Source organism: Plectropomus leopardus, chromosome 5 (genome assembly GCF_026936395.1).
Source record: "Plectropomus leopardus strain MGB_pleo_1.0 chromosome 5, ASM2693639v1, whole genome shotgun sequence".
In the NCBI taxonomy this organism is placed as follows: Eukaryota; Metazoa; Chordata; class Actinopteri; order Perciformes; family Serranidae; genus Plectropomus; species Plectropomus leopardus.
The window spans coordinates 645,340-654,525 of NC_142180.1; the positions used below are offsets into that span (position 1 = coordinate 645,340).

Sequence of the window (9,186 nt, forward strand, 5' to 3'; positions counted from 1 at the left end):
AGCGAGACACAGATAGAGAGAAAAAGAGACAGAGAGATTGTTACTGAATGTTGGGTATTATTTGTGATCAACAGCCTTAAAAATCAAGATATGGTGTATATGTTGAGATGCTTGTGATAATGAATGCATCTGGAATGTCAATGCCATTTCATTATATCAATATGGTGCACAGACCTGGACCTGCACCAATATCTGCCATACTTATTTGGCTATCCCTCTACAACCAGGAAAGATACAGCTGTTAATGATGAGGAACTGATGAAGCCAGACATAATCCCAAACATTTCAACAACACAATGGTGGTAGCTTTAGATATGTAGCCCTATTTAAAAGAAACTGGAAAATAAATGACACTGATGTGGGCTAGATCCTGATATTTATTTGAATCTATCATAATCATTTTTGTCCTTGTACTTCCATGATGCAGCTAAAAGTTATTTGAGATTGACAAATTATATTCTCATATTTTTTGATAATCAAAGCTTACATTCAGCATCCTTAAGATAGTCTTGCCAGAAAGCCAAGGTCTGGCACTCTTCTTGGAACGCATTACTTCCCCTTTCGGAATGAATGATCTGGAAGAGACTCTCCATATCACTTGCTGTTAAAACCTTTCCGGCATTTCACTTCATCTGTAGAGGGTATAGCTGGATAGCATCTAGGACACCTAGACCCTTTAATCCATCTCTGAACCTAGTAAAAAGGAAACATTTTTTTCCTGTTCTTTATCTATACAAATCCCATAATACCAGTCAAAAAACAGTCACTTTTAACATTATTTTGCTATATTTTCAACTATTAAGCGAAGCCATTTCAGCTTTGTTTTCTCATTTTTCATGTAATTTTACCTTAACCTTTATTTTGTCTGCTCAGGTATATTTACAAAATGTGCTAAGATAAAACTTAAATACCTTTCAAATGGTGCACGAGTCCGCTGGAGGACATACCAGTGAAGTCCAAAACAGTCTTGTTTGTTTTCCAATGTTATGCGAAGATTGTGACCAGCCATGCTAATCAGATTGGCTGCCTGTGAAACTGCATCTTGGAGTTGTGAGTTGGTCTCAGCTTGCAAGATCTAAAAATATAAAATATATATGTATAAGACACCTGTCTAACTATTGTATGTAGACAGCAAGCAATCTGGGCATTAACACAGTTGAAAAGGTTAGATTAAGTGGTTTGATGATACATGAGTGTGTATGGGAGTGACATGAATCAAACCATGCATTATTTCTCCTCCTCCATCCTCTGAGATTTTGTGGGTACGTGCTGGCAGTAATTTACGTGTTTTTATTATTTAATAGACTCCAGCAACGTGCCACGCAGAAAACACCAAGGAAACAGAGGCGGGGCTTCCATGGTGGCACGAGGGGGCACCCGCCCCCCCTGCAGTCTGATTGGCCACCCCGTGTGCCCCCCCAACGGCCATTGACTCATCATAATGTCAATCATTGCGTTGCGTAAAGTTACTGACGCTGCATGATAAGACGGAAGCAAAGCCGGAACCTTGTTTGATTAGACTATGTTAAAAACTCATGAAGGCTTTTATTTTGGAAAAAGAAGGAAGTGGCTCGTCGGCTCCGCGCATGAACTCCTGTAACTTCACCAGTCACGGACTTTTTTTCGACGTGATGCTAATGGTGCACCGAGCTAAGGTAAGAACAGAACACTACAGGTTCTTAAAAACAATGTTTTGCCAACTTATGTTCCACTTGGGCCTAATTTGGTTGAATTTGCATGGGAAATTGTTCACTGTGTTTTACTTTAGTTAGTTCTTTGCAGAGCACTAGTGATTTTGAATATTGTTATTATTGTCCATTTCACTGTGAAATTTGAGTGGCTGTGGGGAATTATTTTTCTAAAGAGTAACATGGAGCAACCTGTTCTTTGCTGAGCACTAGTGATTTTGAATATTGTTGTTGTTGTCCATTTCACTGTGAGAATTTGAGTGGCTGTGGGGCATTATTTTTCTAAAGAGTAACATGGAGTAACATGGAGCAACCTGTTCTTTGCAGAGCACTAGTGATTTTGAATATTGTTATTATTGTCCATTTCACTGTGAAATTTGAGTGGCTGTGGGGAATTATTTTTCTAAAGAATAACTACTACATGGAGCAACCTGTTCTTTGCTGAGCCTTTTTTCCTCTGCTTGAAAATTGCATATAATTAATAAAATGAGTACATCTGGAACCACAAGGTCTGTTTAAATAATTTTGGTGTCATAGGGACCACTTTGAGGATTTGTTGAGATGGGTAATTATTAGTATATGTGTTACTGGTGAATAGTAAATGAAGATGAAGTATACCTAGCAGATTCAATGTGGCCAAGAAAAGCAAGATGAAAACATAAGCAATGTAATATTGAAGTGGGCAGCCTTCATTTTTGTTACTTTTGGGCGGCCCCCCCAGATTTATTGTCGTCACCCCCTGTGCCCCCCACCAGAAAATTCTCTGGACCCGCCCCTGCAAGGAAACTGTATTAAATGTGTCAGTGGATTTATGTTATTTTTAATGGAAGGATTCCCTTATCATTCAGAAACCATAAAAAAGAGCACTGTGAAAACTTGAGGAGTGAACATGTAGCTTCATTGATTACTACAATCTGGAGACAATCCAACAGGATCAGACAAGATTTGTGTATACTAATGAATGTGAGCTGATCATCAAATCATCATCCAAGTAACCTGTAGCTATGCTTAAAAATGAATACAAATTCAACTTCCTGTTGCATGAAAGTGTGCAGCAGGTGTGATTCATGTTTGTTTTGCATGTGACAGAATGCAGATTGTAAAGAGCATACATATAGGATAGCTTGGAAACAAACAGAAACTGAAACAAAAGCTTAAGTGTAGTTGTTCTCTGTGTCCTCAAGACACAACACCCCAGCTGTGTGCCTGCCCACTCCTCCTATTAGCACACTCACTCACCAAATGAGCAAGTTAATTTTCTTTGGTATATAATTTAATATAATAGAATATAATATAATTTACTTCAAGCATTTGTACCTTTGGAGTTGCATGTGAGAACTTTGGCATCCCTCAAAGATGCCAATTTTGTTCATTACTTCATGCGTGCAGAGTTGGAAAAACTCCCGTGTAGGCCCTCCATTGTCTACAGCCCCCTCAGATGTTCCATAGTCATCAATAAACTTGACATCTACCTTCTTTTCTGGTGAAAAATTGCATCTGGCTATGGCCCTAGATGTTCCATCCCACACATTTCTTCTTATAATATTGAAGCGCACAGTGCTGTTATCATTTACTCGAGAAGCAATCTGCTCCATTATTTTCTCCAAAGTCATCTTTAAATGTTAAAAAATAAGCAAAACAAACAAACATTAACTGCATGATCATGTGGAAACAACTTGTTAGTCATCCAACATACCACCACCATCCAACCTCCACCATACCCTATTTTATCTCTTTCCTGACTCAACAGGCCTATAATTTAAGAAGGGATGTTATTATTTCAAGTGTTTTACTAATTGTGGGTCTATAAACTTATCAGGAAAGTGTTTAGTGAGGTCACGGCAAAATAATGTTTACAGGAAAGTCTACAGGATGCTCTCCTGTAGACCAGTATGATCTGACTTTTATGACAACTCTTTTTTTTTTCAGTCTCCAAATCCAGGTTTATCATTCACATGATAAAGAGCAGTCAACCCTTGTAGGTTAATATTGAAGTGGGGAAGAGATTGAAGCAGCTTGCAGCAGCACAGGGGCATTGTCTGTGGATTCGGAATTGTCAGATTTTATATCGTACTTTTGTCTCTTTTATCTTTTTTATATTATCATAGTTTTGCACCTTGCATGCCTCTTTTGTATATAATCTTAATTTTATTATGCTGTTTTAGTACTATATTTTTCAGAACCCTGCATGCCCCTGTGTTTCCATCTTTGTAAAGTTGCTGGAAATGTGAATTTCTCTTGGAGATGAATAAAGTATCTATCTATCTATCTGTCTATCTCTTGTCATGTCATGGAAGAGGATCGAGATGACATTCAAATAAATGCTGTGTTTGGTCTATGGTGTCAAAAGACAAAAGCAAGTGGATGTGTGCAGCCATACAGCAATGCTACACTGTATGTAATATTTTAAATATTATTAATTTGCATAATATTGGTATTGGCAGATAATGAACCACCTTACAACCTGTTGTTTACTTATGATAAAAAAAAAAGCAAATACCATAATGTTCGGACTATTGAGCGCACCTGAATATAAGCCGCACCAACTAAATTCAAAAAGGAAAAGAAAAATTGTACATATATAGGGCGCACTTGGCTATAAGCCGCAGGTGTCCACGTTGTAACATGAGATAGTTACACAGAAAGATGGTACACAGAAAGATTTAAAAAAAAATTTATTTTAAAAAATGCTTTTTTCCAAACAGTGCCTGTAACACGGCAGTAACACAGCAGTAATATGGCAGTAAAACAGCAGTAACAAAGCTGGTTAAAAAAATGACCAGCCGTAGGCTGTTATAAAAGTTAGAAAAGTCATTGATCGCTATCTTCATCTTCCTCCTGCATACTAAAACCATTGAAGTCATCTTCTTCAGTGTCGGAATTGAACAGCCTCAGAATGACTTTGTCACACACTTTCTCAGTCTCTCTCTTTTGTTGTTGCTCTCAATGTCACTTTCGTCTCAAGGCAAATTTGTGCTTGTGCTGTCCTCTTCATCACGCAGCAGTCCAGCCTTTCAAAACCCTATGGTGATTGTGGATTTTTTCACACTGCTCCACACTGTCAGGATCTACTGGCAGACTTGAGGAAAAGTTGCTCTTCACATGCGTCCAATTTTGGTGAATGATTTCTCGCCATAGTCATCCAAGCCTCCCACTCAACTCGGAGTGTCACTTTAAATGCACAATTCACACTGATGTCAAAGGGCTGCAAATACTTCGTTGCGCCCCCAGGAATCACAGCTGGAATTGAGTTTGTCCTCTTGATGGCTACTTTCACAGAATCTGTTATATGGCCCTCATGCTGTCCATAACGAGCAATGCTTTTTTTCTGTGAAGAAAGAACCTTCTGGTCGCTTGCCGTAGCACTCCGTCAGCCATTCCTTCATTAGGCTTTCTATCATCCACCCTTTCATGTTGACTTTCACAATGATTTCTTTCGGGAGTTTTTCTTTTGGCATAGTCATCCGCTTAAAAATTACCATTGGTGGAAGCTTTTGTCCAGATGCTGTGCAGCTCAGAACACAAGTGAAATGCGTTCTCTCATGGCCAGTTGTTTTCAGTGTGACGGACGATTCATCTTTCATTTTAACAGTCCTAGTGAGAGGCAGGTCAAACGTCAAAGGTATTTCAACCATGGTTATGATCTCGTTTGGTCCGATGGAATTCTCGGCTGTCTTTGTTTGAGTGAATTTGCGGCAGTTTGTAACTTTTTCCTCATAGTCGGGCGGGAGTTGCTGACACAGAGTTGTCCCCTGATGGACAGGCCTTTTCGTCTCAAATATCTGAGACACCATGATAGTCCACCTCTAAAATCTTCAATCTTCTTTTTGGTGGCGATTGTTTTGGCTTTCAGTCGGATCTGCACGGTGGAAACACCTCAGCCTGCTGCTCTGTGTGTGTCCATCCAGTCTTCAAGAATGTTTTCAAGTTCATCTGCTTTTATTACCTCTGAAAGCTTTTGTCGTCTTTTTGCATTGAGTCAGTTCTTCACACTGCCGTCTCCAACACCTCATCATCGATTCATAGATGCCAAGCTTACCTGCAGCAGCTCTATTTCCTTCTTCAACAGCCAGATGGATTGCCTTTAACTTAAAAGTTGCATCATATGCATTTCTTCGTGTGTTTTCGATGATGAGGGTGTGTGCATGATGGGCAAAATGACTGTTCAAAATACAATCAAACTAGCATCTTCCTTGATGCATTATCTCTTCCACCTGTCTGTCTCGCTCTTGCGCTTCCTGCTAGAGCGCCCCCTGGAGGCTGTTAGCCCGTAAAAATCAATAGATTAGCCGCATCATTGTTTAGGCCGCAGGGTTCAAACCGTGTGAAAAAAGTAGCGGTTTATAGTCCGGAAATTACGGTAGTCAACTAACCTGTCAAAAGCACAGGAATCTAAAGCTCTTGAAATAGCTTCCTGGAGATCAGGGTCATCAGCAGGGTATTCATCCTCAAACAGGCCAAGGTAAATACTGCAAAAAAAAGTATTAAAGAGTTTTGTGATAGAGTTAATGTACAAATACAGAATACTGACACATTTTTTTACTGTCACTAAGAACTCTAGACCTACAGTACAAGGATATAAACCTAAAGTACCACATTTGACATCTGAATGAAAAAAGATTACAAGCTGCTGTTATATAGACTGAACAATATGGGTAAATATATTAAAGATATACCTGTAGGATGTGCTGGATGAGCACCAGATGCACTGGGATAGGGAGGACCACAGAACCAAGTAAAGGTGTTATTAACAGAGGAATCTTATGTGTCATTACTAACATTGATAGAGGGACCAATCAACAAGCCATGGGTGTTGTCACGTGGGCTGGCTTCTCCACTGGACAATATCACACTTTCATTAACAGTGACAACAGTGTTGTTTGTGGAGACTGTAAGATCGTTACTCGAGATGGAAGGTGCAAAACACTAAATGACTTCATCATCATCAATATTCGAGACAGACTGGGCCACAACAGTGGAAAGGCATGAGATAATTTTTATAATGAAAAATGTCTGGTGGACTTCCAATCCCTGTGAAGACATTAAAAAATAACACATTAATATGAAACATAAAATTGTATAATGGATAGCTGTGCAATGCATATTATGTAAAATATTTTTTAGCATATATTTTTCTGTTAAAAATCAAAACTTACGTCAAATGAATTTAGTTTTTCTTAGTATGTACATGTAGTTAAAATTATTTACAACATTTGTCCTTGCTCGGTATGTCTGCACAGCTGTTTGTATGACAACTATCACCATCAGAAATTAACTGTCAATTAAAACAGATAAATACATCAAATGTCAAGGAATGTCATAGTAAACAAAACAGTGCTTGAAGACATCCAGTTTAATCTAATCCAATATTATCATTTTAAATGTCATACACTTGTTTGAAGTTTTCATACTTACACATTCGTGTTCCTCTTTGTCCTCACTTAAAATGACTTTATCAGGTCTGACATAAATGGACTTTTGATGAAACAGCTTCTTCAAAAGGGCTCCGCTCAAAGTTTGCGTTGGGCTAAGAATTTCTCACTTTCAAAAATTAATCAACGACCATAAAACCAACCCAAAATTCCTCTTCTCCACAATCGACCTTTTAACAAACGCAAATTTTAATAGACCCTCCAAGATACCAAGTGACGCCCTTTGTGAGGATTTTGCAGACCACTTCAGAAGTAAAATCAATGACATCAGATCGAGTCTTTTACCGCATCAGATTTTAAGTGTTTACTCACCCGAATCATTGATTTTACCGGAGGAAACACTGGAGAGCTTTGCCCTGGTAGATGCGAGGACACTTGGTCGAGTTTTCTCCCAAGTAAAGCCCACAACCTGCCTCTTAGACCCAATTCCCACTCCATTTTTTAAAACGTTTCATGCATTCTTTGAGGAACAATTGTTATACATGGTGAATTGCTCTCTTCAGACGGGTGTCTTCCCCACCTCCTTTAAAACGGCGGTGGTGAAACCCCTTCTGAAGAAGAGCAATTTAGATCCCAACATTTTTAATAATTATCGGCCTGTATCGAACTTACCATTCTTAAGTAAAATCTTGGAAAAACTTGTGTTTAACCAAGTAAATGACTTTTTAACCACAAATAACATTTTAGAGAGGTGTCAGTCTGGTTTTAGGATGAATCACAGTACCGAGACGGCCCTTGTAAAGATTTTAAATGACATCAGGCTCAACTTAGATAACCATAAACTCACTGTCTTGGTACTACTGGATCTAACCGCCGCCTTCGATACAGTAGACCATCACATTTTATTAAATAGACTGAGGAACCTGGTCGGCCTCTCTGGTACTGTTCTGAACTGGTTTCACTCCTACCTCACAGATCGACACTTCTTTGTAAGTATGGATACATGTTCCTCAGGAATCCATGAGATAAAGTGTGGGGTTCCCCAAGGGTCAATTTTAGGCCCAACTCTTTTTAATCTGTACATGCTTCCCCTTGGGGACGTCATCAGGAGTCACGGCATCAGCTTTCATAGTTATGCTGACGATACTCAACTGTACATCGCTGTGTCTCCTGATGACACAGGGCCTATTGATGCCCTTTTTAACTGCATTTCAGACATAAATTCATGGATGGCAGCAAATTTCCTACAGCTCAACCAGGACAAAACAGAGGTTTTAGTCATCGGTCCTGAAGGCCAGAAAGAGAGACTTTTACCAAAGTTACAGGCTTTTAGAACATCACAATCTGTAACAAATCTGGGTGTGATTTTTGACTCTGAGCTTACTTTTATCCCACACATCAAAAACACAACAAAAATTGGTTTTTATCATCTAAAGAACATAGCCAGAGTCCGCCTGCTTTCTCTCTCAGGCCAGCACGGAGGTACTGATGCATGCTTTTATCTCTTGTCGTCTAGATTATTGTAATGCCCTGTTCTCTGGTCTTCCCAAAAAGAGCATTTCCAATTTACAACTATTGCAGAACTCGGCCGCACGAGTGCTGACGAGGACCAGAGGGCGGGAGCATATTACACCGGTTTTAAAATCGCTTCATTGGCTCCCGGTGCGTTTCAGGATTGATTTTAAGGTTCTTTTACTTGTTTTTAAGTGTCTCAAAGGTCTTGGGCCTTCTTACCTAACTGAGCTGCTTTTACCTTATCAACCCTCACGGACCCTGAGGTCCTCCGGCACTGGCCTTTTAACCATACCACAAGTTAGCTCTAAAAGAAATGGGGAGGCGGCTTTCAGTTACTATGGCCCCCGTCTGTGGAACAGCCTCCCGGAGAACCTCAGGATCACAGACAGTGTTGAGGTTTTTAAAAGAGGCTCAAGACCCATCTTTTCAATCAGGCTTTTAACTAACTAACTAACTATTTATTTATTTATTCTACTTTTTTATTTTATCTTATCCCACTGTTTTAGTCTCCCATTTATTTATTTATCTAATTATTAGCGGTTATAACCTTTAAACTATTTTACTGTGCACTTGTATTCTTTGTCTTATTTTACTGTTTCAGTCCCTTACGT

General features: G+C 39.2%; 1 pseudogene; it reads right to left on the reverse strand.

Annotated features, from left to right (window-relative positions):
• Positions 1-2,991: 2,991 nt before the first annotated feature.
• LOC148189483 (uncharacterized) lies at positions 2,992-8,190 on the reverse strand (annotated as a pseudogene).
• Between the last annotated feature and the right edge of the window lie 996 nt (positions 8,191-9,186).